Source organism: Salminus brasiliensis, chromosome 1 (genome assembly GCF_030463535.1).
Source record: "Salminus brasiliensis chromosome 1, fSalBra1.hap2, whole genome shotgun sequence".
NCBI classification, from domain to species: Eukaryota; Metazoa; Chordata; class Actinopteri; order Characiformes; family Bryconidae; genus Salminus; species Salminus brasiliensis.
The window spans coordinates 70,343,894-70,367,860 of NC_132878.1; the positions used below are offsets into that span (position 1 = coordinate 70,343,894).

A 23,967-nucleotide genomic window follows, 5' to 3' on the forward strand; every position below is an offset into this window, starting at 1 on the left:
AGTTTAAAAGCTAGGATTTGCTTGGGAGGGCAACCCTCAGGGCAAGCTTAGCATGATTGTTAATTGGCTAACTAATCACTTGTATAAATGTCTTAGGACTTTGAGTTGACCGTATCAAATGCATTGTTGCCGAAAAGCTAGCAGCTAGGGTCAGGATGGCCGAGCGGTCTAAGGCGCTGCGTTCAGGTCGCAGTCTCCCCTGGAGGCGTGGGTTCGAATCCCACTTCTGACATGCAATTTTGATCAGTAGAAATATCACTTCAGCTTGTTTCCGCTTCCATGCTGCCCAGTTTTCCTGAGTGGCTAAGTAAGCACTTCTTTAAATGTTATTGGATATTTACATTACAAGTTTCTGAGTGAAATAACCCAGTCATTGTAACCTGGACTCCGACATCTGTCTGTCAGGATGGCGCTGCCATAAGTGTGCATTGTTTCCGGGAGGTTTGGCTTTAAATTCCTCATCTGACATGCTTTGCTGATAGTTTAAAAGCTAGGATTTGCTTGGTAGGGCAACCCTCAGGGCAAGCTTAGCATGATTGTTAATTGGCTAACTAATCACTTGTATAAATGTCTTAGGACTTTGAGTTGACCGTATCAAATGTATTGTTGCCGAAAAGCTAGTAGCTAGGGTCAGGATGGCCGAGCGGTCTAAGGCGCTGCGTTCAGGTTGCAGTCTCCCCTGGAGGCGTGGGTTCGAATCCCACTTCTGACATGCAATTTTGATCAGCAGAAATATCACTTCAGCTTGGGCCGCTACCATGCTACGCAGTTTTCCTAAGTGGCTAAGTAAGCACTTCTTTAAATGTTATTGGATATTTACATTACAAGTTTCTGAGTGAAATAACCCAGTCATTGTAACCTGGACTCCGACATCTGTCTGTCAGGATGGCGCTGCCGTAAGTGTGCATTGTTTCCGGGAGGTTTGGCTTTAAATTCCTCATCTGACATACTTTGCTGATAGTTTAAAAGCTAGGATTTGCTTGGGAGGGAAACCCTCAGGGCAAGCTTATCATGATTGTTAATTGGCTAACTAATCACTTGTATAAATGTCTTAGGACTTTGAGTTGACCGTATCAAATGCATTGTTGCCGAAAAGCTGGTAGCTAGGGTCAGGATGGCCGAGCGGTCTAAGGTGCTGCGTTCAGGTAGCAGTCTCCCCTGGAGGCGTGGGTTCGAATCCCACTTCTGACATGCAATTTTGATCAGCAGAAATATCACTTCAGCTTCGGCCGCTACCATGCTACGCAGTTTTCCTAAGTGGCTAAGTAAGCACTTCTTTAAATGTTATTGGATATTTACATTACAAGTTTCTGAGTGAAATAACCCAGTCATTGTAACCTGGACTCCGACATCTGTCTGTCAGGATGGCGCTGCCGTAAGTGTGCATTGTTTCCGGGAGGTTTGGCTTTAAATTCCTCATCTGACATACTTTGCTGATAGGTTAAAAGCTAGGATTTGCTTGGGAGGGCACCCCTCAGGGCAAGCTCAGCATGTTTGTTAATTGGCTAACTAATCACTTGTGTAAATGTCTTAGGACTTTGAGTTAACCGTATCAAATGCATTATAGCCGAGAAGCAAGTAGCTAGGGTCAGGATGGCCGAGCGGTCTAAGGCGCTGCGTTCAGGTCGCAGTCTCCCCTGGAGGCGTGGGTTCGAATCCCACTTCTGACATGCAATTTTGATCAGTAGAAATATCACTTCAGCTTGGTTCCGCTTCCATGCTGCCCAGTTTTCCTGAATGGCTAACTAAGCACATCCTTAAATGTTATTGGATATTTACATTACAAGTTCCTGAGTGAAATAACCCCGTCATTGTAACCTGGACTCCGACATCTGTCTGTCAGGATGGCGCTGCCGTAAGTGTGCATTGTTTCCGGGAGGTTTGGCTTTAAATTCCTCATCTGACATACTTTGCTGATAGGTTAAAAGCTAGGATTTGCTTGGGAGGGCAACCCTCAGGGCAAGCTTAGCATGTTTGTCAATTGGCTAACTAATCACTTGTATAAATGTCTTAGGACTTTGAGTTAACCGTATCAAATGCATTATAGCCGAAAAGCAAGTAGCTAGGGTCAGGGTGGCCAAGCGGTCTAAGGTGCTGCGTTCAGATTGCAGTCTCCCCTGGAGGCGTGGGTTCAAATCCCACTTCTGACATGCAATTTTGATCAGTAGAAATATCACTTCAGCTTGTTTCCGCTTCCATGCTGCCCAGTTTTCCTGAGTGGCTAAGTAAGCACTTCTTTAAATGTTATTGGATATTTACATTACAAGTTTCTGAGTGAAATAACCCAGTCATTGTAACCTGGACTCCGACATCTGTCTGTCAGGATGGCGCTGCCATAAGTGTGCATTGTTTCCGGGAGGTTTGGCTTTAAATTCCTCATCTGACATACTTTGCTGATAGTTTAAAAGCTAGGATTTGCTTGGTAGGGCAACCCTCAGGGCAAGCTTAGCATGATTGTTAATTGGCTAACTAATCACTTGTATAAATGTCTTAGGACTTTGAGTTGACCGTATCAAATGCATTGTTGCCTTAAAGCTAGTAGCTAGGGTCAGGATGGCCGAGCGGTCTAAGGCGCTGCGTTCAGGTCGCAGTCTCCCCTGGAGGCGTGGGTTCGAATCCCACTTCTGACATGCAATTTTGATCAGCAGAAATATCACTTCAGCTTGGGCCGCTACCATGCTACGCAGTTTTCCTAAGTGGCTAAGTAAGCACTTCTTTAAATGTTATTGGATATTTACATTACAAGTTTCTGAGTGAAATAACCCAGTCATTGTAACCTGGACTCCGACATCTGTCTGTCAGGATGGCGCTGCCGTAAGTGTGCATTGTTTCCGGGAGGTTTGGCTTTAAATTCCTCATCTGACATACTTTGCTGATAGTTTAAAAGCTAGGATTTGCTTGGGAGGGAAACCCTCAGGGCAAGCTTATCATGATTGTTAATTGGCTAACTAATCACTTGTATAAATGTCTTAGGACTTTGAGTTGACCGTATCAAATGCATTGTTGCCGAAAAGCTAGTAGCTAGGGTCAGGATGGCCGAGCGGTCTAAGGTGCTGCGTTCAGGTAGCAGTCTCCCCTGGAGGCGTGTGTTCGAATCCCACTTCTGACATGCAATTTTGATCAGCAGAAATATCACTTCAGCTTCGGCCGCTACCATGCTACGCAGTTTTCCTAAGTGGCTAAGTAAGCACTTCTTTAAATGTTATTGGATATTTACATTACAAGTTTCTGAGTGAAATAACCCAGTCATTGTAACCTGGACTCCGACATCTGTCTGTCAGGATGGCGCTGCCGTAAGTGTGCATTGTTTCCGGGAGGTTTGGCTTTAAATTCCTCATCTGACATACTTTGCTGATAGTTTAAAAGCTAGGATTTGCTTGGGAGGGCAACCCTCAGGGCAAGCTTAGCATGATTGTTAATTGGCTAACTAATCACTTGTATAAATGTCTTAGGACTTTGAGTTGACCGTATCAAATGCATTGTTGCCGAAAAGCTAGCAGCTAGGGTCAGGATGGCCGAGCGGTCTAAGGCGCTGCGTTCAGGTCACAGTCTCCCCTGGAGGCGTGGGTTCGAATCCCACTTCTGACATGCAATTTTGATCAGCAGAAATATCACTTCAGCTTCGGCCGCTACCATGCTACGCAGTTTTCCTAAGTGGCTAAGTAAGCACTTCTTTAAATGTTATTGGATATTTACATTACAAGTTTCTTAGTGAAATAACCCCGTCATTGTAACCTGGACTCCGACATCTGTCTGTCAGGATGGCGCTGCCGTGAGTGTGCATTGTTTCCGGGAGGTTTGGCTTTAAATTCCTCATCTGACATGCTTTGCTGATAGGTTAAAAGCTAGGATTTGCTTGGGAGGGCACCCCTCAGGGCAAGCTCAGCATGTTTGTTAATTGGCTAACTAATCACTTGTGTAAATGTCTTAGGACTTTGAGTTAACCGTATCAAATGCATTATAGCCGAGAAGCAAGTAGCTAGGGTCAGGATGGCCGAGCGGTCTAAGGCGCTGCGTTCAGGTCGCAGTCTCCCCTGGAGGCGTGGGTTCGAATCCCACTTCTGACATGCAATTTTGATCAGTAGAAATATCACTTCAGCTTGGTTCCGCTTCCATGCTGCCCAGTTTTCCTGAATGGCTAACTAAGCACATCCTTAAATGTTATTGGATATTTACATTACAAGTTCCTGAGTGAAATAACCCCGTCATTGTAACCTGGACTCCGACATCTGTCTGTCAGGATGGCGCTGCCGTAAGTGTGCATTGTTTCCGGGAGGTTTGGCTTTAAATTCCTCATCTGACATACTTTGCTGATAGGTTAAAAGCTAGGATTTGCTTGGGAGGGCAACCCTCAGGGCAAGCTTAGCATGTTTGTCAATTGGCTAACTAATCACTTGTATAAATGTCTTAGGACTTTGAGTTAACCGTATCAAATGCATTATAGCCGAAAAGCAAGTAGCTAGGGTCAGGGTGGCCAAGCGGTCTAAGGTGCTGCGTTCAGATTGCAGTCTCCCCTGGAGGCGTGGGTTCGAATCCCACTTCTGACATGCAATTTTGATCAGCAGAAATATCACTTCAGCTTCGGCCGCTACCATGCTACGCAGTTTTCCTAAGTGGCTAAGTAAGCACTTCTTTAAATGTTATTGGATATTTACATTACAAGTTTCTGAGTGAAATAACCCAGTCATTGTAACCTGGACTCCGACATCTGTCTGTCAGGATGGCGCTGCCGTAAGTGTGCATTGTTTCCGGGAGGTTTGGCTTTAAATTCCTCATCTGACATACTTTGCTGATAGTTTAAAAGCTAGGATTTGCTTGGGAGGGCAACCCTCAGGGCAAGCTTAGCATGATTGTTAATTGGCTAACTAATCACTTGTATAAATGTCTTAGGACTTTGTGTTGACCGTATCAAATGCATTGTTGCCGAAAAGCTAGTAGCTAGGGTCAGGATGGCCGAGCGGTCTAAGGCGCTGCGTTCAGGTTGCAGTCTCCCCTGGAGGCGTGGGTTCGAATCCCACATCTGACATGCAATTTTGATCAGTAGAAATATCACTTCAGCTTGGTTCCGCTTCCATGCTGCCCAGTTTTCCTGAGTGGCTAACTAAGCACATCCTTAAATGTTATTGGATATTTACATTACAAGTTCCTGAGTGAAATAACCCCGTCATTGTAACCTGGACTCCGACATCTGTCTGTCAGGATGGCGCTGCCGTAAGTGTGCATTGTTTCCGGGAGGTTTGGCTTTAAATTCCTCATCTGACATACTTTGCTGATAGGTTAAAAGCTAGGATTTGCTTGGGAGGGCAACCCTCAGGGCAAGCTTAGCATGTTTGTCAATTGGCTAACTAATCACTTGTATAAATGTCTTAGGACTTTGAGTTAACCGTATCAAATGCATTATAGCCGAAAGGCAAGTAGCTAGGGTCAGGGTGGCCAAGCGGTCTAAGGTGCTGCGTTCAGATTGCAGTCTCCCCTGGAGGCGTGGGTTCGAATCCCACTTCTGACATGCAATTTTGATCAGCAGAAATATCACTTCAGCTTGGGCCGCTACCATGCTACGCAGTTTTCTTAAGTGGCTAAGTAAGCACTTCTTTAAATGTTATTGGATATTTACATTACAAGTTTCTGAGTGAAATAACCCAGTCATTGTAACCTGGACTCCGACATCTGTCTGTCAGGATGGCGCTGCCGTAAGTGTGCATTGTTTCCGGGAGGTTTGGCTTTAAATTCCTCATCTGACATACTTTGCTGATAGTTTAAAAGCTAGGATTTGCTTGGGAGGGCAACCCTCAGGGCAAGCTTATCATGATTGTTAATTGGCTAACTAATCACTTGTATAAATGTCTTAGGACTTTGAGTTGACCGTATCAAATGCATTGTTGCCGAAAAGCTAGTAGCTAGGGTCAGGATGGCCGAGCGGTCTAAGGCGCTGCGTTCAGATTGCAGTCTCCCCTGGAGGCGTGGGTTCGAATCCCTCTTCTGACATGCAATTTTGATCAGCAGAAATATCACTTCAGCTTGGGCCGCTACCATGCTACACAGTTTTCTTAAGTGGCTAAGTAAGCACTTCTTTAAATGTTATTGGATATTTACATTACAAGTTTCTGAGTGAAATAACCCAGTCATTGTAACCTGGACTCCGACATCTGTCTGTCAGGATGGCGCTGCCGTAAGTGTGCATTGTTTCCGGGAGGTTTGGCTTTAAATTCCTCATCTGACATACTTTGCTGATAGTTTAAAAGCTAGGATTTGCTTGGGAGGGCAACCCTCAGGGCAAGCTTATCATGATTGTTAATTGGCTAACTAATCACTTGTATAAATGTCTTAGGACTTTGAGTTGACCGTATCAAATGCATTGTTGCCGAAAAGCTAGTAGCTAGGGTCAGGATGGCCGAGCGGTCTAAGGCGCTGCGTTCAGGTCACAGTCTCCCCTGGAGGCGTGGGTTCGTATCCCACTTCTGACATGCGATTTTGATCAGTAGAAATATCACTTCAGCTTGGTTCCGCTTCCATGCTGCCCAGTTTTCCTGAGTGGCTAAGTAAGCACTTTTTTAAATGTTATTGGATATTTACATTACAAGTTTCTGAGTGAAATAACCCAGTCATTGTAACCTGGACTCCGACATCTGTCTGTCAGGATGGCGCTGCCGTAAGTGTGCATTGTTTCCGGGAGGTTTGGCTTTAAATTCCTCATCTGACATACTTTGCTGATAGTTTAAAAGCTAGGATTTGCTTGGGAGGGCAACCCTCAGGGCAAGCTTAGCGTGATTGTTAATTGGCTTACTAATCACTTGTATAAATGTCTTAGGACTTTGAGTTGACCGTATCAAATGCATTGTTGCCGAAAAGGTAGTAGCTAGGGTCAGGATGGCCGAGCGGTCTAAGGCGCTGCGTTCAGATCGCAGTCTCCCCTGGAGGCGTGGGTTCGAATCCCACTTCTGACATGCAATTTTGATCAGCAGAAATATCACTTCAGCTTGGGCCGCTACCATGCTACGCAGTTTTCCTAAGTGGCTAAGTAAGCACTTCTTTAAATGTTATTGGATATTTACATTACAAGTTTCTGAGTGAAATAACCCAGTCATTGTAACCTGGACTCCGACATCTGTCTGTCAGGATGGCGCTGCCGTAAGTGTGCATTGTTTCCGGGAGGTTTGGCTTTAAATTCCTCATCTGACATACTTTGCTGATAGTTTAAAAGCTAGGATTTGCTTGGGAGGGCAACCCTCAGGGCAAGCTTAGCATGATTGTTAATTGGCTAACTAATCACTTGTATAAATGTCTTAGGACTTTGAGTTGACCGTATCAAATGCATTGTTGCCGAAAAGCTAGTAGCTAGGGTCAGGATGGCCGAGCGGTCTAAGGCGCTGCGTTCAGGTCGCAGTCTCCCCTGGAGGCGTGGGTTCGAATCCCACTTCTGACATGCAATTTTGATCAGCAGAAATATCACTTCAGCTTGGGCCGCTACCATGCTACGCAGTTTTCCTAAGTGGCTAAGTAAGCACTTCTTTAAATGTTATTGGATATTTACATTACAAGTTTCTGAGTGAAATAACCCAGTCATTGTAACCTGAACTCCGACATCTGTCTGTCAGGATGGCGCTGCCGTAAGTGTGCATTGTTTCCGGGAGGTTTGGCTTTAAATTCCTCATCTGACATACTTTGCTGATAGTTTAAAAGCTAGGATTTGCTTGGGAGGGCAACCCTCAGGGCAAGCTTATCATGATTGTTAATTGGCTAACTAATCACTTGTATAAATGTCTTAGGACGTTGAGTTGACCGTATCAAATGCATTGTTGCCGAAAAGCTAGTAGCTAGGGTCAGGATGGCCGAGCGGTCTAAGGCGCTGCGTTCAGGTCGCAGTCTCCCCTGGAGGCGTGGGTTCGAATCCCACTTCTGACATGCAATTTTGATCAGTAGAAATATCACTTCAGCTTGGTTCCGCTTCCATGCTACGCAGTTTTCCTAAGTGGCTAAGTAAGCGCATCCTTAAATGTTATTGGATATTTACATTACAAGTTCCTGAGTGAAATAACCCCGTCATTGTAACCTGGACTCCTACATCTGTCTGTCAGGATGGCGCTGCCGTAAGTGTGCATTGTTTCCGGGAGGTTTGGCTTTAAATTCCTCATCTGACATACTTTGCTGATAGGTTAAAAGCTAGGATTTGCTTGGGAGGGCAACCCTCAGGGCAAGCTTAGCATGTTTGTCAATTGGCTAACTAATCACTTGTATAAATGTCTTAGGACTTTGAGTTAACCGTATCAAATGCATTATAGCCGAAAAGCAAGTAGCTAGGGTCAGGGTGGCCAAGCGGTCTAAGGTGCTGCGTTCAGATTGCAGTCTCCCCTGGAGGCGTGGGTTAGAATCCCACTTCTGACATGCAATTTTGATCAGCAGAAATATCACTTCAGCTTGTTTCCGCTTCCATGCTGCCCAGTTTTCCTGAGTGGCTAAGTAAGCACTTCTTTAAATGTTATTGGATATTTACATTACAAGTTTCTGAGTGAAATAACCCAGTCATTGTAACCTGGACTCCGACATCTGTCTGTCAGGATGGCGCTGCCGTAAGTGTGCATTGTTTCCGGGAGGTTTGGCTTTAAATTCCTCATCTGACATACTTTGCTGATAGTTTAAAAGCTAGGATTTGCTTGGGAGGGCAACCCTCAGGGCAAGCTTAGCATGATTGTTAATTGGCTAACTAATCACTTGTATAAATGTCTTAGGACTTTGAGTTGACCGTATCAAATGCATTGTTGCCGAAAAGCTAGTAGCTAGGGTCAGGATGGCCGAGCGGTCTAAGGCGCTGCGTTCAGGTCGCAGTCTCCCCTGGAGGCGTGGGTTCGAATCCCACTTCTGACATGCAATTTTGATCAGCAGAAATATCACTTCAGCTTGGGCCGCTACCATGCTACGCAGTTTTCCTAAGTGGCTAAGTAAGCACTTCTTTAAATGTTATTGGATATTTACATTACAAGTTTCTGAGTGAAATAATAGAGTCATTGTAACCTGGACTCCGACATCTGTCTGTCAGGATGGCGCTGCCGTAAGTGTGCATTGTTTCCGGGAGGTTTGGCTTTAAATTCCTCATCTGACATACTTTGCTGATAGTTTAAAAGCTAGGATTTGCTTGGGAGGGCAACCCTCAGGGCAAGCTTAGCATGATTGTTAATTGGCTAACTAATCACTTGTATAAATGTCTTAGGACTTTGAGTTGACCGTATCAAATGCATTGTTGCCGAAAAGCTAGTAGCTAGGGTCAGGATGGCCGAGCGGTCTAAGGCGCTGCGTTCAGGTTGCAGTCTCCCCTGGAGGCGTGGGTTCGAATCCCACATCTGACATGCAATTTTGATCAGTAGAAATATCACTTCAGCTTGGTTCCGCTTCCATGCTGCCCAGTTTTCCTGAGTGGCTAACTAAGCACATCCTTAAATGTTATTGGATATTTACATTACAAGTTCCTGAGTGAAATAACCCCGTCATTGTAACCTGGACTCCGACATCTGTCTGTCAGGATGGCGCTGCCGTAAGTGTGCATTGTTTCTGGGAGGTTTGGCTTTAAATTCCTCATCTGACATACTTTGCTGATAGGTTAAAAGCTAGGATTTGCTTGGGAGGGCAACCCTCAGGGCAAGCTTAGCATGTTTGTCAATTGGCTAACTAATCACTTGTATAAATGTCTTAGGACTTTGAGTTAACCGTATCAAATGCATTATAGCCGAAAAGCAAGTAGCTAGGGTCAGGGTGGCCAAGCGGTCTAAGGTGCTGCGTTCAGATTACAGTCTCCCCTGGAGGCGTGGGTTAGAATCCCACTTCTGACATGCAATTTTGATCAGCAGAAATATCACTTCAGCTTGTTTCCGCTTCCATGCTGCCCAGTTTTCCTGAGTGGCTAAGTAAGCACTTCTTTAAATGTTATTGGATATTTACATTACAAGTTTCTGAGTGAAATAACCCAGTCATTGTAACCTGGACTCCGACATCTGTCTGTCAGGATGGCGCTGCCGTAAGTGTGCATTGTTTCCGGGAGGTTTGGCTTTAAATTCCTCATCTGACATACTTTGCTGATAGTTTAAAAGCTAGGATTTGCTTGGGAGGGCAACCCTCAGGGCAAGCTTAGCATGATTGTTAATTGGCTAACTAATCACTTGTATAAATGTCTTAGGACTTTGAGTTGACCGTATCAAATGCATTGTTGCCGAAAAGCTAGTAGCTAGGGTCAGGATGGCCGAGCGGTCTAAGGCGCTGCGTTCAGGTCGCAGTCTCCCCTGGAGGCGTGGGTTCGAATCCCACTTCTGACATGCAATTTTGATCAGCAGAAATATCACTTCAGCTTGGGCCGCTACCATGCTACGCAGTTTTCCTAAGTGGCTAAGTAAGCACTTCTTTAAATGTTATTGGATATTTACATTACAAGTTTCTGAGTGAAATAATCGAGTCATTGTAACCTGGACTCCGACATCTGTCTGTCAGGATGGCGCTGCCGTAAGTGTGCATTGTTTCCGGGAGGTTTGGCTTTAAATTCCTCATCTGACATACTTTGCTGATAGTTTAAAAGCTAGGATTTGCTTGGGAGGGCAACCCTCAGGGCAAGCTTAGCATGATTGTTAATTGGCTAACTAATCACTTGTATAAATGTCTTAGGACTTTGAGTTGACCGTATCAAATGCATTGTTGCCGAAAAGCTAGTAGCTAGGGTCAGGATGGCCGAGCGGTCTAAGGCGCTGCGTTCAGGTTGCAGTCTCCCCTGGAGGCGTGGGTTCGAATCCCACATCTGACATGCAATTTTGATCAGTAGAAATATCACTTCAGCTTGGTTCCGCTTCCATGCTGCCCAGTTTTCCTGAGTGGCTAACTAAGCACATCCTTAAATGTTATTGGATATTTACATTACAAGTTCCTGAGTGAAATAACCCCGTCATTGTAACCTGGACTCCGACATCTGTCTGTCAGGATGGCGCTGCCGTAAGTGTGCATTGTTTCCGGGAGGTTTGGCTTTAAATTCCTCATCTGACATACTTTGCTGATAGGTTAAAAGCTAGGATTTGCTTGGGAGGGCAACCCTCAGGGCAAGCTTAGCATGTTTGTCAATTGGCTAACTAATCACTTGTATAAATGTCTTAGGACTTTGAGTTAACCGTATCAAATGCATTATAGCCGAAAAGCAAGTAGCTAGGGTCAGGGTGGCCAAGCGGTCTAAGGTGCTGCGTTCAGATTGCAGTCTCCCCTGGAGGCGTGGGTTCGAATCCCACTTCTGACATGCAATTTTGATCAGCAGAAATATCACTTCAGCTTGGGCCGCTACCATGCTACGCAGTTTTCTTAAGTGGCTAAGTAAGCACTTCTTTAAATGTTATTGGATATTTACATTACAAGTTTCTGAGTGAAATAACCCAGTCATTGTAACCTGGACTCCGACATCTGTCTGTCAGGATGGCGCTGCCGTAAGTGTGCATTGTTTCCGGGAGGTTTGGCTTTAAATTCCTCATCTGACATACTTTGCTGATAGTTTAAAAGCTAGGATTTGCTTGGGAGGGCAACCCTCAGGGCAAGCTTATCATGATTGTTAATTGGCTAACTAATCACTTGTATAAATGTCTTAGGACTTTGAGTTGACCGTATCAAATGCATTGTTGCCGAAAAGCTAGTAGCTAGGGTCAGGATGGCCGAGCGGTCTAAGGCGCTGCGTTCAGATTGCAGTCTCCCCTGGAGGCGTGGGTTCGAATCCCTCTTCTGACATGCAATTTTGATCAGCAGAAATATCACTTCAGCTTGGGCCGCTACCATGCTACACAGTTTTCTTAAGTGGCTAAGTAAGCACTTCTTTAAATGTTATTGGATATTTACATTACAAGTTTCTGAGTGAAATAACCCAGTCATTGTAACCTGGACTCCGACATCTGTCTGTCAGGATGGCGCTGCCGTAAGTGTGCATTGTTTCCGGGAGGTTTGGCTTTAAATTCCTCATCTGACATACTTTGCTGATAGTTTAAAAGCTAGGATTTGCTTGGGAGGGCAACCCTCAGGGCAAGCTTATCATGATTGTTAATTGGCTAACTAATCACTTGTATAAATGTCTTAGGACTTTGAGTTGACCGTATCAAATGCATTGTTGCCGAAAAGCTAGTAGCTAGGGTCAGGATGGCCGAGCGGTCTAAGGCGCTGCGTTCAGGTCACAGTCTCCCCTGGAGGCGTGGGTTCGTATCCCACTTCTGACATGCAATTTTGATCAGTAGAAATATCACTTCAGCTTGGTTCCGCTTCCATGCTGCCCAGTTTTCCTGAGTGGCTAAGTAAGCACTTTTTTAAATGTTATTGGATATTTACATTACAAGTTTCTGAGTGAAATAACCCAGTCATTGTAACCTGGACTCCGACATCTGTCTGTCAGGATGGCGCTGCCGTAAGTGTGCATTGTTTCCGGGAGGTTTGGCTTTAAATTCCTCATCTGACATACTTTGCTGATAGTTTAAAAGCTAGGATTTGCTTGGGAGGGCAACCCTCAGGGCAAGCTTAGCGTGATTGTTAATTGGCTTACTAATCACTTGTATAAATGTCTTAGGACTTTGAGTTGACCGTATCAAATGCATTGTTGCCGAAAAGGTAGTAGCTAGGGTCAGGATGGCTGCGCGGTCTAAGGCGCTGCGTTCAGGTCGCAGTCTCCCCTGGAGGCGTGGGTTCGAATCCCACTTCTGACATGCAATTTTGATCAGCAGAAATATCACTTCAGCTTGGGCCGCTACCATGCTACGCAGTTTTCCTAAGTGGCTAAGTAAGCACTTCTTTAAATGTTATTGGATATTTACATTACAAGTTTCTGAGTGAAATAACCCAGTCATTGTAACCTGGACTCCGACATCTGTCTGTCAGGATGGCGCTGCCGTAAGTGTGCATTGTTTCCGGGAGGTTTGGCTTTAAATTCCTCATCTGACATACTTTGCTGATAGTTTAAAAGCTAGGATTTGCTTGGGAGGGCAACCCTCAGGGCAAGCTTAGCATGATTGTTAATTGGCTAACTAATCACTTGTATAAATGTCTTAGGACTTTGAGTTGACCGTATCAAATGCATTGTTGCCGAAAAGCTAGTAGCTAGGGTCAGGATGGCCGAGCGGTCTAAGGCGCTGCGTTCAGGTCGCAGTCTCCCCTGGAGGCGTGGGTTCGAATCCCACTTCTGACATGCAATTTTGATCAGCAGAAATATCACTTCAGCTTGGGCCGCTACCATGCTACGCAGTTTTCCTAAGTGGCTAAGTAAGCACTTCTTTAAATGTTATTGGATATTTACATTACAAGTTTCTGAGTGAAATAACCCAGTCATTGTAACCTGGACTCCGACATCTGTCTGTCAGGATGGCGCTGCCGTAAGTGTGCATTGTTTCCGGGAGGTTTGGCTTTAAATTCCTCATCTGACATACTTTGCTGATAGGTTAAAAGCTAGGATTTGCTTGGGAGGGCAACCCTCAGGGCAAGCTTAGCATGTTTGTCAATTGGCTAACTAATCACTTGTATAAATGTCTTAGGACTTTGAGTTAACCGTATCAAATGCATTATAGCCGAAAAGCAAGTAGCTAGGGTCAGGGTGGCCAAGCGGTCTAAGGTGCTGCGTTCAGATTGCAGTCTCCCCTGGAGGCGTGGGTTCGAATCCCACTTCTGACATGCAATTTTGATCAGCAGAAATATCACTTTAGCTTGGGCCGCTACCATGCTACGCAGTTTTCTTAAGTGGCTAAGTAAGCACTTCTTTAAATGTTATTGGATATTTACATTACAAGTTTCTGAGTGAAATAACCCAGTCATTGTAACCTGGACTCCGACATCTGTCTGTCAGGATGGCGCTGCCGTAAGTGTGCATTGTTTCCGGGAGGTTTGGCTGTAAATTCCTCATCTGACATACTTTGCTGATAGTTTAAAAGCTAGGATTTGCTTGGGAGGGCAACCCTCAGGGCAAGCTTATCATGATTGTTAATTGGCTAACTAATCACTTGTATAAATGTCTTAGGACGTTGAGTTGACCGTATCAAATGCATTGTTGCCGAAAAGCTAGTAGCTAGGGTCAGGATGGCCGAGCGGTCTAAGGCGCTGTGTTCAGGTCGCAGTCTCCCCTGGAGGCGTGGGTTCGAATCCCACTTCTGACATGCAATTTTGATCAGTAGAAATATCACTTCAGCTTGGTTCCGCTTCCATGCTACGCAGTTTTCCTAAGTGGCTAAGTAAGCGCATCCTTAAATGTTATTGGATATTTACATTACAAGTTCCTGAGTGAAATAACCCCGTCATTGTAACCTGGACTCCTACATCTGTCTGTCAGGATGGCGCTGCCGTAAGTGTGCATTGTTTCCGGGAGGTTTGGCTTTAAATTCCTCATCTGACATACTTTGCTGATAGGTTAAAAGCTAGGATTTGCTTGGGAGGGCAACCCTCAGGGCAAGCTTAGCATGTTTGTCAATTGGCTAACTAATCACTTGTATAAATGTCTTAGGACTTTGAGTTAACCGTATCAAATGCATTATAGCCGAAAAGCAAGTAGCTAGGGTCAGGGTGGCCAAGCGGTCTAAGGCGCTGCGTTCAGGTCGCAGTCTCTCCTGGAGGCGTGGGTTAGAATCCCACTTCTGACATGCAATTTTGATCAGCAGAAATATCACTTCAGCTTGTTTCCGCTACCATGCTACGCAGTTTTCCTAAGTGGCTAAGTAAGCACTTCTTTAAATGTTATTGGATATTTACATTACAAGTTTCTGAGTGAAATAATCGAGTCATTGTAACCTGGACTCCGACATCTGTCTGTCAGGATGGCGCTGCCGTAAGTGTGCATTGTTTCCGGGAGGTTTGGCTTTAAATTCCTCATCTGACATACTTTGCTGATAGTTTAAAAGCTAGGATTTGCTTGGGAGGGCAACCCTCAGGGCAAGCTTAGCATGATTGTTAATTGGCTAACTAATCACTTGTATAAATGTCTTAGGACTTTGAGTTGACCGTATCAAATGCATTGTTGCCGAAAAGCTAGTAGCTAGGGTCAGGATGGCTGAGCGGTCCAAGGTGCTGCTTTCAGGTCGCAGTCTCCCCTGGAGGCGTGGGTTCGAATCCCACTTCTGACATGCAATTTTGATCAGCAGAAATATCACTTCAGCTTCGGCCGCTACCATGCTATGCAGTTTTCCTAAGTGGCTAAGTAAGCACTTCTTTAAATGTTATTGGATATTTACATTACAAGTTTCTGAGTGAAATAACCCCGTCATTGTAACCTGGACTCCGACATCTGTCTGTCAGGATGGCGCTGCCGTAAGTGTGCATTGTTTCCGGGAGGTTTGGCTTTAAATTCCTCATCTGACATACTTTGCTGATAGTTTAAAAGCTAGGATTTGCTTGGGAGGGCAACCCTCAGGGCAAGCTTAGCATGATTGTTAATTGGCTAACTAATCACTTGTATAAATGTCTTAGGACTTTGAGTTGACCGTATCAAATGCATTGTTGCCGAAAAGCTAGTAGCTAGGGTCAGGATGGCCGAGCGGTCTAAGGCGCTGCGTTCAGGTCGCAGTCTCCCCTGGAGGCGTGGGTTCGAATCCCACTTCTGACATGCAATTTTGATCAGCAGAAATATCACTTCAGCTTGGGCCGCTACCATGCTACGCAGTTTTCCTAAGTGGCTAAGTAAGCACTTCTTTAAATGTTATTGGATATTTACATTACAAGTTTCTGAGTGAAATAACCCCGTCATTGTAACCTGGACTCCGACATCTGTCTGTCAGGATGGCGCTGCCGTAAGTGTGCATTGTTTCCGGGAGGTTTGGCTTTAAATTCCTCATCTGACATACTTTGCTGATAGGTTAAAAGCTAGGATTTGCTTGGGAGGGCAACCCTCAGGGCAAGCTTAGCATGTTTGTCAATTGGCTAACTAATCACTTGTATAAATGTCTTAGGACTTTGAGTTAACCGTATCAAATGCATTATAGCCGAAAAGCAAGTAGCTAGGGTCAGGGTGGCCAAGCGGTCTAAGGTGCTGCGTTCAGATTGCAGTCTCCCCTGGAGGCGTGGGTTCGAATCCCACTTCTGACATGCAATTTTGATCAGCAGAAATATCACTTTAGCTTGGGCCGCTACCATGCTACGCAGTTTTCTTAAGTGGCTAAGTAAGCACTTCTTTAAATGTTATTGGATATTTACATTACAAGTTTCTGAGTGAAATAACCCAGTCATTGTAACCTGGACTCCGACATCTGTCTGTCAGGATGGCGCTGCCGTAAGTGTGCATTGTTTCCGGGAGGTTTGGCTGTAAATTCCTCATCTGACATACTTTGCTGATAGTTTAAAAGCTAGGATTTGCTTGGGAGGGCAACCCTCAGGGCAAGCTTATCATGATTGTTAATTGGCTAACTAATCACTTGTATAAATGTCTTAGGACGTTGAGTTGACCGTATCAAATGCATTGTTGCCGAAAAGCTAGTAGCTAGGGTCAGGATGGCCGAGCGGTCTAAGGCGCTGCGTTCAGGTCGCAGTCTCCCCTGGAGGCGTGGGTTCGAATCCCCCTTCTGACATGCAATTTTGATCAGTAGAAATATCACTTCAGCTTGGTTCCGCTTCCATGCTACGCAGTTTTCCTAAGTGGCTAAGTAAGCACATCCTTAAATGTTATTGGATATTTACATTACAAGTTCCTGAGTGAAATAACCCCGTCATTGTAACCTGGACTCCTACATCTGTCTGTCAGGATGGCGCTGCCGTAAGTGTGCATTGTTTCCGGGAGGTTTGGCTTTAAATTCCTCATCTGACATACTTTGCTGATAGGTTAAAAGCTAGGATTTGCTTGGGAGGGCAACCCTCAGGGCAAGCTTAGCATGTTTGTCAATTGGCTAACTAATCACTTGTATAAATGTCTTAGGACTTTGAGTTAACCGTATCAAATGCATTATAGCCGAAAAGCAAGTAGCTAGGGTCAGGGTGGCCAAGCGGTCTAAGGTGCTGCGTTCAGATTGCAGTCTCCCCTGGAGGCGTGGGTTAGAATCCCACTTCTGACATGCAATTTTGATCAGCAGAAATATCACTTCAGCTTGTTTCCGCTTCCATGCTGCCCAGTTTTCCTGAGTGGCTAAGTAAGCACTTCTTTAAATGTTATTGGATATTTACATTACAAGTTTCTGAGTGAAATAACCCAGTCATTGTAACCTGGACTCCGACATCTGTCTGTCAGGATGGCGCTGCCGTAAGTGTGCATTGTTTCCGGGAGGTTTGGCTTTAAATTCCTCATCTGACATACTTTGCTGATAGTTTAAAAGCTAGGATTTGCTTGGGAGGGCAACCCTCAGGGCAAGCTTAGCATGATTGTTAATTGGCTAACTAATCACTTGTATAAATGTCTTAGGACTTTGAGTTGACCGTATCAAATGCATTGTTGCCGAAAAGCTAGTAGCTAGGGTCAGGATGGCCGAGCGGTCTAAGGCGCTGCGTTCAGGTCGCAGTCTCCCCTGGAGGCGTGGGTTCGAATCCCACTTCTGACATGCAATTTTGATCAGCAGAAATATCACTTCAGCTTGGGCCGCTACCATGCTACGCAGTTTTCCTAAGTGGCTAAGTAAGCACTTCATTAAATGTTATTGGATATTTACATTACAAGTTTCTGAGTGAAATAACCGAGTCATTGTAACCTGGACTCCGACATCTGTCTGTCAGGATGGCGCTGCCGTAAGTGTGCATTGTTTCCGGGAGGTTTGGCTTTAAATTCCTCATCTGACATACTTTGCTGATAGTTTAAAAGCTAGGATTTGCTTGGGAGGGCAACCCTCAGGGCAAGCTTAGCATGATTGTTAATTGGCTAACTAATCACTTGTATAAATGTCTTAGGACTTTGAGTTGACCGTATCAAATGCATTGTTGCCGAAAAGCTAGTAGCTAGGGTCAGGATGGCTGAGCGGTCCAAGGTGCTGCGTTCAGGTCGCAGTCTCCCCTGGAGGCGTGGGTTCGAATCCCACTTCTGACATGCAATTTTGATCAGCAGAAATATCACTTCAGCTTCGGCCGCTACCATGCTATGCAGTTTTCCTAAGTGGCTAAGTAAGCACTTCTTTAAATGTTATTGGATATTTACATTACAAGTTTCTGAGTGAAATAACCCCGTCATTGTAACCTGGACTCCGACATCTGTCTGTCAGGATGGCGCTGCCGTAAGTGTGCATTGTTTCCGGGAGGTTTGGCTTTAAATTCCTCATCTGACATACTTTGCTGATAGGTTAAAAGCTAGGATTTGCTTGGGAGGGCAACCCTCAGGGCAAGCTTAGCATGTTTGTCAATTGGCTAACTAATCACTTGTATAAATGTCTTAGGACTTTGAGTTAACCGTATCAAATGCATTATAGCCGAAAAGCAAGTAGCTAGGGTCAGGGTGGCCAAGCGGTCTAAGGTGCTGCGTTCAGATTGCAGTCTCCCCTGGAGGCGTGGGTTAGAATCCCACTTCTGACATGCAATTTTGATCAGTAGAAATATCACTTCAGCTTTTTTCCGCTTCCATGCTGCCCAGTTTTCCTGAGTGGCTAAGTAAGCACTTCTTTAAATGTTATTGGATATTTACATTACAAGTTTCTGAGTGAAATAACCCAGTCATTGTAACCTGGACTCCGACATCTGTCTGTCAGGATGGCGCTGCCGTAAGTGTGCATTGTTTCCGGGAGGTTTGGCTTTAAATTCCTCATCTGACATACTTTGCTGATAGGTTAAAAGCTAGGATTTGCTTGGGAGGGCAACCCTCAGGGCAAGCTTAGCATGATTGTTAATTGGCTAACTAATCACTTGTATAAATGTCTTAGGACTTTGAGTTGACCGTATCAAATGCATTGTTGCCGAAAAGCTAGCAGCTAGGGTCTGGATGGCCAAGCGGTCTAAGGCGCTGCGTTCAGGTCGCAGTCTCCCCTGGAGGCGTGGGTTCGAATCCCACTTCTGACATGCAATTTTGATCAGCAGAAATATCACTTCAGCTTCGGCCGCTACCATGCTACGCAGTTTTCCTAAGTGGCTAAGTAAGCACTTCTTTAAATGTTATTGGATATTTACATTACAAGTTTCTGAGTGAAATAACCCCGTCATTGTAACCTGGACTCCGACATCTGTCTGTCAGGATGGCGCTGCCGTGAGTGTGCATTGTTTCCGGGAGGTTTGGCTTTAAATTCCTCATCTGACATGCTTTGCTGATAGGTTAAAAGCTAGGATTTGCTTGGGAGGGCACCCCTCAGGGCAAGCTTAGCATGTTTGTTAATTGGCTAACTAATCACTTGTGTAAATGTCTTAGGACTTTGAGTTAACCGTATCAAATGCTTTATAGCCGATGAGCAAGTAGATAGGGTCAGGATGGCCTAGTGGTCTAAGGCGCTGCGTTCAAGTCGCAGTCTTCCCTGGAGGCGTGGGTTGGAATCCCACTTCTGACATGCAATTTTGATCAGTAGAAATATCACTTCAGCTTGGTTCCGCTTCCATGCTGCCCAGTTTTCCTGAGTGGCCAACTAAGCACATCCTTAAATGTTATTGGATATTTACATTACAAGTTTCTGAGTGAAATAACCCCGTCATTGTAACCTGGACTCCGACATCTGTCTGTCAGGATGGCGCTGCCGTAAGTGTGCATTGTTTCCGGGAGGTTTGGCTGTAAATTCCTCATCTGACATACTTTGCTGATAGTTTAAAAGCTAGGATTTGCTTGGGAGGGCAACCCTCAGGGCAAGCTTATCATGATTGTTAATTGGCTAACTAATCACTTGTATAAATGTCTTAGGACTTTGAGTTGACCGTATCAAATGCATTGTTGCCGAAAAGCTAGTAGCTAGGGTCAGGATGGCCGAGCGGTCTAAGGCGCTGCGTTCAGATCGCAGTCTCCCCTGGAGGCGTGGGTTCGAATCCCACTTCTGACATGCAATTTTGATCAGCAGAAATATCACTTCAGCTTGGGCCGCTACCATGCTACGCAGTTTTCCTAAGTGGCTAAGTAAGCACTTCTTTAAATGTTATTGGATATTTACATTACAAGTTTCTGAGTGAAATAACCCAGTCATTGTAACCTGGACTCCGACATCTGTCTGTCAGGATGGCACTGCCGTGATTGTGCATTGTTTCCGGGAGGTTTGGCTTTAAATTCCTTGTCTGACATACTTTGCTGATAGGTTAAAAGCTAGGATTTGCTTGGGAGGGCAACCCTCAGGGCAAGCTTAGCATGATTGTTAATTGGCTAACTAATCACTTGTATAAATGTCTTAGGACTTTGAGTTAACCGTATCAAATGCATTATAGCTGGAACGCAAGTAGCTAGGGTCAGGATGGCCGAGCGGACTAAGGCGCTGCGTTCAGGTCGCAGTCTCCCCTGGAGGCGTGGGTTAGAATCCCACTTCTGACATGCAATTTTGATCAGTAGAAATATCACTTCAGCTTGGGCCGCTACCATGCTGCGCAGTTTTCCTAAGTGGCTAAGTAAGCACTTCTTTAAATGTTATTGGATATTTACATTACAAGTTTCTGAGTGAAATAACCCAGTCATTGTAACCTGGACTCCGACATCTGTCTGTCAGGTTGGCGCTGCCGTAAGTGTGCATTGTTTCCGGGAGGTTTGGCTTTAAATTCCTCATCTGACATACTTTGCTGATAGGTTAAAAGCTAGGATTTGCTTGGGAGGGCACCCCTCAGGGTAAGCTTAGCATGTTTGTTAATTGGCTAACTAATCACTTGTGTAAATGTCTTAGGACTTTGAGTTTACCGTATCAAATTCATTATGGCCTAAACGCAAGTAGCGTGGGTCAGAATGGTTGAGCGGTCTAAGGCGCTGCATTCAGGTCGCAGTCTCCCCTGGAAGTGTGGGGTCGAATCCCACTTCTGACATGCAATTTTGATCAGTAGAAATATCACTTCAGCTTGCTTCCGCTTCCATGCTGCCCAGTTTTCCTGAGTGGCCAACTAAGCACATCCTTAAATGTTATTGGATATTTACATTACAAGTTTCTGAGTGAAATAACCCAGTCATTGTAACCTGGACTCTGACATCTGTCTGTCAGGATGGCGCTGCCGTAAGTGTGCATTGTTTCCGGGAGGTTTGGCTTTAAATTCCTCATCTGACATACTTTGCTGATAGGTTAAATGCTAGGATTTGCTTGGGAGGGCAACCCTCAGGGCAAGCTTAGCATGATTGTTAATTGGCTAACTAATCACTTGTATAAATGTCTTAGGACTTTGAGTTGACCGTATCAAATGCATTGTTGCCGGAACGCAACTAGCTAGGGTCAGGATGGCCGAGCGGACTAAGGCGCTGCGTTCAGGTCGCAGTCTCCCCTGGAGGCGTGGGTTAGAATCCCACTTCTGACATGCAATTTTGATCAGCAGAAATATAACTTCAGCTTGGGCCGCTACCATGCTACGCAGTTTTCCTAAGTGGCTAAGTAAGCACTTCTTTAAATGTTATTGGATATTTACATTACAAGTATCTGAGTGAAATAACCCAGTCATTGTAACCTGGACTCCGACATCTGTCTGTCAGGTTGGCGCTGCCGTAAGTGTGCATTGTTTCCGGGAGGTTTGGCTTTAAATTCCTCATCTGACATACTTTGCTGATAGGTTAAAAGCTAGGATTTGCTTGGGAGGGCACCCGTCAGGGCAAGCTTAGCATGTTTGTTAATTGGCTAAGTAATCACTTGTGCAAATGTCTTAGGACTTTAAATTTACCGTATCAAATTCATTATGGCTGAGACACAAGTAGCGTGGGTCAGAGTGGTCGAGCGGTCTTAGGCGCTGTGTTCAGGTTGCAGTTTTTCCTCGAGGTGTGGGTTCGATTCCCACTTCTGACATTCAATTTTGATCAGCTGAAATATCACTTCAGCTTGGGCCGCTACCATGCTGCGCAGTTTTCCTCAGTGGCGAAGTAAGCACTTCTTTAAATGTTATTGGATATTTACATTACAAGTTTCTGAGTGAAATAACCCCGTCATTGTAACCTGGACTCCGACATTTGTCTGTCAGGATGGCGCTGCCGTAAGTGTGCATTGTTTCCGGGAGGTTTGGCTTTAAATTCCTCATCTGACATGCTTTGCTGATAGGTTAAAAGCTAGGATTTGCTTGGGAGGGCACCCCTCAGGGCAAGCTTAGCATGTTTGTTAATTGGCTAACTAATCACTTGTGTAAATGTCTAAGGACTTTGAGTTTACCGTATCAAATTTATTGTGGCCGAAAAGCAAGTAGCATAGGTCACGATGACCGAGAGGTCTAAGGCGCTGCGTTTCGGTCGCAGTTTCTCCTGGAGGCGTGGGTTCGAATCCCACTTCTGACATGCAATTCTGATCAAAAGAAAAATCACTTCAGCGTGGGCCGCTACCATGCTACGCAGTTTTCCTGAGTGGCCAACTAAGCACTTCATTAAATGTTAATAGATATTTACATTACAAGTTTCTGATTGAAATAACCCTGTCATTGTAACCTGGACTCCGACATCTGTTTCCAGGAGGTTTGGCATTAAATTCCTCTTCTGACATGCTTTGCTAATAGGTTTACAGTTAATATTTGCTTGGGGGGGAACTTAAGCTTTGCATATTTTGGGAAGGTTAAGCTTTGCATATTTTGTAAGTGGTTATCTTTGCATTTCTATAAATCTCATAAGATATTTACTTTAAAGTAACAAGATTGTAGTAGCTTAAAACATATCCTGGCTGGGTTAGGATGGCTGCAATGTCTAAGGAGCTTAATTTATGTCACAGTGTTTACTGTAGACGTAGTTTCAAAACCCCCTTCACATATGCTTTTTTACTTGGCTAAAATCTAAGTCTAGCATGTCCCTGAGGACCTCGTATATGTACACCTAAAAGATCACTAAATTCTCATAGTGTCCCCTTGTGGTCACAAAAGCTGTCTTCCACTCGTCCCCTTCTTTAATCCAATCAAATTGTAGGCGCTGCGTAAATCTAATTTTGTGAAAAACTTGGGTCCCTTTAATTGTTCTAAGGCTACAGGTACCTCAAAACACAGCCCAAGGTCATATCCAAAGTGAAGATGAAAGCAAACAGCAAAAATCAATCAATTGCCATCCTGTTTAATTGCCAGTGGAATTTATGTTGTTTGATAAGTCATCTAGAGATATAAAGTCATATTTAATGGTCCTTGCTAATGTAGCTTGTATAAATACTAAGACGTTTGAACTGTATTGTTCTCTGATCACAGGTTCCTGATCAGTACTGCAGGAAGAGAGACGTGAAGTATGGTGACTGTGGGAGCAGTTGGCACAACACAGCTATGCACCCAGGGCTAACATTTGTGGCCCCAAATACAGTCTCTCCTGTGTCAGACCATGGTGAGGAGGAACAAGATTCAAGTCTTGTTTAAAGATTTGGCTGGTTAGAGCATATTGCAAAGGTCAGCGTGGCAAAGCCATCAGTATGTACATCATGCTTGATGATCAGAGTAATTGCTCTTTGTCCAGACTTCTTTAAGTTATTTGACATTTGTAGTGACATTTCGCATTAACAACATGTGCTGGACCACTGACCTGTTTGGTAGGGAGGCAGAAGGCTTGCAAAAAGAATCACTTGATGGAAGGTTTAATCTATCTCTCCCACCACTAATTGAGTGCAATGAGATACTTCAATTAATAGAGTTTATATCAGGCCCAAAAACTACAACCTGACCCTACACAAGCCCCAGCACGTTTTGTCCAAGCCTGACCCGACTGGCCCCATCAACTGTCATTATGAGCCCAAGCCCGATTTAAACCCGACAATTTTTTTGAATGACATCACTGAAGTAGGTAGACCATTAAAACTGACCTTTTTAACTACAATTTTAATTATTGTTTGAATTACTGAAATCTGCTCAGAATTATGTTAATGAACAGTCCAACACTGAAGAAGCAGAAACTTATTATTAAAACTCCAAATGATTAAAACACCAACAATGCAAACAATGATCCACAGGTGTAAACATCGACCAAATAGAATGATGTCTGAATGACTTTCCTCTACT

The 23,967-nt window shown here is 44.6% G+C and overlaps 18 non-coding genes across 18 annotated transcripts; all 18 read left to right on the top strand.

The window, feature by feature from the left end:
* The first annotated feature begins 149 nt into the window (after positions 1–149).
* On the top strand, positions 150–232 carry trnal-cag (transfer RNA leucine (anticodon CAG)). Its single transcript has one exon. It is a non-coding gene; the product is annotated as a tRNA-Leu (tRNA).
* Positions 233–629: 397 nt separating this feature from the next.
* On the top strand, positions 630–712 carry trnal-cag (transfer RNA leucine (anticodon CAG)). The gene has a single exon. It is a non-coding gene; the product is annotated as a tRNA-Leu (tRNA).
* An 875-nt stretch (positions 713–1,587) lies between these two features.
* Positions 1,588–1,670, top strand: trnal-cag (transfer RNA leucine (anticodon CAG)). Its single transcript has one exon. It is a non-coding gene; the product is annotated as a tRNA-Leu (tRNA).
* Positions 1,671–2,547: 877 nt separating this feature from the next.
* Positions 2,548–2,630, top strand: trnal-cag (transfer RNA leucine (anticodon CAG)). The gene has a single exon. It is a non-coding gene; the product is annotated as a tRNA-Leu (tRNA).
* Positions 2,631–3,505: 875 nt separating this feature from the next.
* trnal-cag (transfer RNA leucine (anticodon CAG)) lies at positions 3,506–3,588 on the top strand. The gene has a single exon. It is a non-coding gene; the product is annotated as a tRNA-Leu (tRNA).
* A 396-nt stretch (positions 3,589–3,984) lies between these two features.
* trnal-cag (transfer RNA leucine (anticodon CAG)) lies at positions 3,985–4,067 on the top strand. Its single transcript has one exon. It is a non-coding gene; the product is annotated as a tRNA-Leu (tRNA).
* Positions 4,068–6,861: 2,794 nt separating this feature from the next.
* On the top strand, positions 6,862–6,944 carry trnal-cag (transfer RNA leucine (anticodon CAG)). Its single transcript has one exon. It is a non-coding gene; the product is annotated as a tRNA-Leu (tRNA).
* A 396-nt stretch (positions 6,945–7,340) lies between these two features.
* On the top strand, positions 7,341–7,423 carry trnal-cag (transfer RNA leucine (anticodon CAG)). The gene has a single exon. It is a non-coding gene; the product is annotated as a tRNA-Leu (tRNA).
* A 396-nt stretch (positions 7,424–7,819) lies between these two features.
* trnal-cag (transfer RNA leucine (anticodon CAG)) lies at positions 7,820–7,902 on the top strand. The gene has a single exon. It is a non-coding gene; the product is annotated as a tRNA-Leu (tRNA).
* Positions 7,903–8,779: 877 nt separating this feature from the next.
* Positions 8,780–8,862, top strand: trnal-cag (transfer RNA leucine (anticodon CAG)). Its single transcript has one exon. It is a non-coding gene; the product is annotated as a tRNA-Leu (tRNA).
* Positions 8,863–10,218: 1,356 nt separating this feature from the next.
* Positions 10,219–10,301, top strand: trnal-cag (transfer RNA leucine (anticodon CAG)). Its single transcript has one exon. It is a non-coding gene; the product is annotated as a tRNA-Leu (tRNA).
* Positions 10,302–13,094: 2,793 nt separating this feature from the next.
* On the top strand, positions 13,095–13,177 carry trnal-cag (transfer RNA leucine (anticodon CAG)). Its single transcript has one exon. It is a non-coding gene; the product is annotated as a tRNA-Leu (tRNA).
* An 875-nt stretch (positions 13,178–14,052) lies between these two features.
* On the top strand, positions 14,053–14,135 carry trnal-cag (transfer RNA leucine (anticodon CAG)). Its single transcript has one exon. It is a non-coding gene; the product is annotated as a tRNA-Leu (tRNA).
* Positions 14,136–15,491: 1,356 nt separating this feature from the next.
* On the top strand, positions 15,492–15,574 carry trnal-cag (transfer RNA leucine (anticodon CAG)). The gene has a single exon. It is a non-coding gene; the product is annotated as a tRNA-Leu (tRNA).
* Positions 15,575–17,409: 1,835 nt separating this feature from the next.
* On the top strand, positions 17,410–17,492 carry trnal-cag (transfer RNA leucine (anticodon CAG)). The gene has a single exon. It is a non-coding gene; the product is annotated as a tRNA-Leu (tRNA).
* Positions 17,493–17,888: 396 nt separating this feature from the next.
* trnal-cag (transfer RNA leucine (anticodon CAG)) lies at positions 17,889–17,971 on the top strand. The gene has a single exon. It is a non-coding gene; the product is annotated as a tRNA-Leu (tRNA).
* A 1,355-nt stretch (positions 17,972–19,326) lies between these two features.
* Positions 19,327–19,409, top strand: trnal-caa (transfer RNA leucine (anticodon CAA)). Its single transcript has one exon. It is a non-coding gene; the product is annotated as a tRNA-Leu (tRNA).
* Positions 19,410–19,806: 397 nt separating this feature from the next.
* On the top strand, positions 19,807–19,889 carry trnal-cag (transfer RNA leucine (anticodon CAG)). The gene has a single exon. It is a non-coding gene; the product is annotated as a tRNA-Leu (tRNA).
* The last annotated feature ends 4,078 nt before the right edge of the window (positions 19,890–23,967 follow it).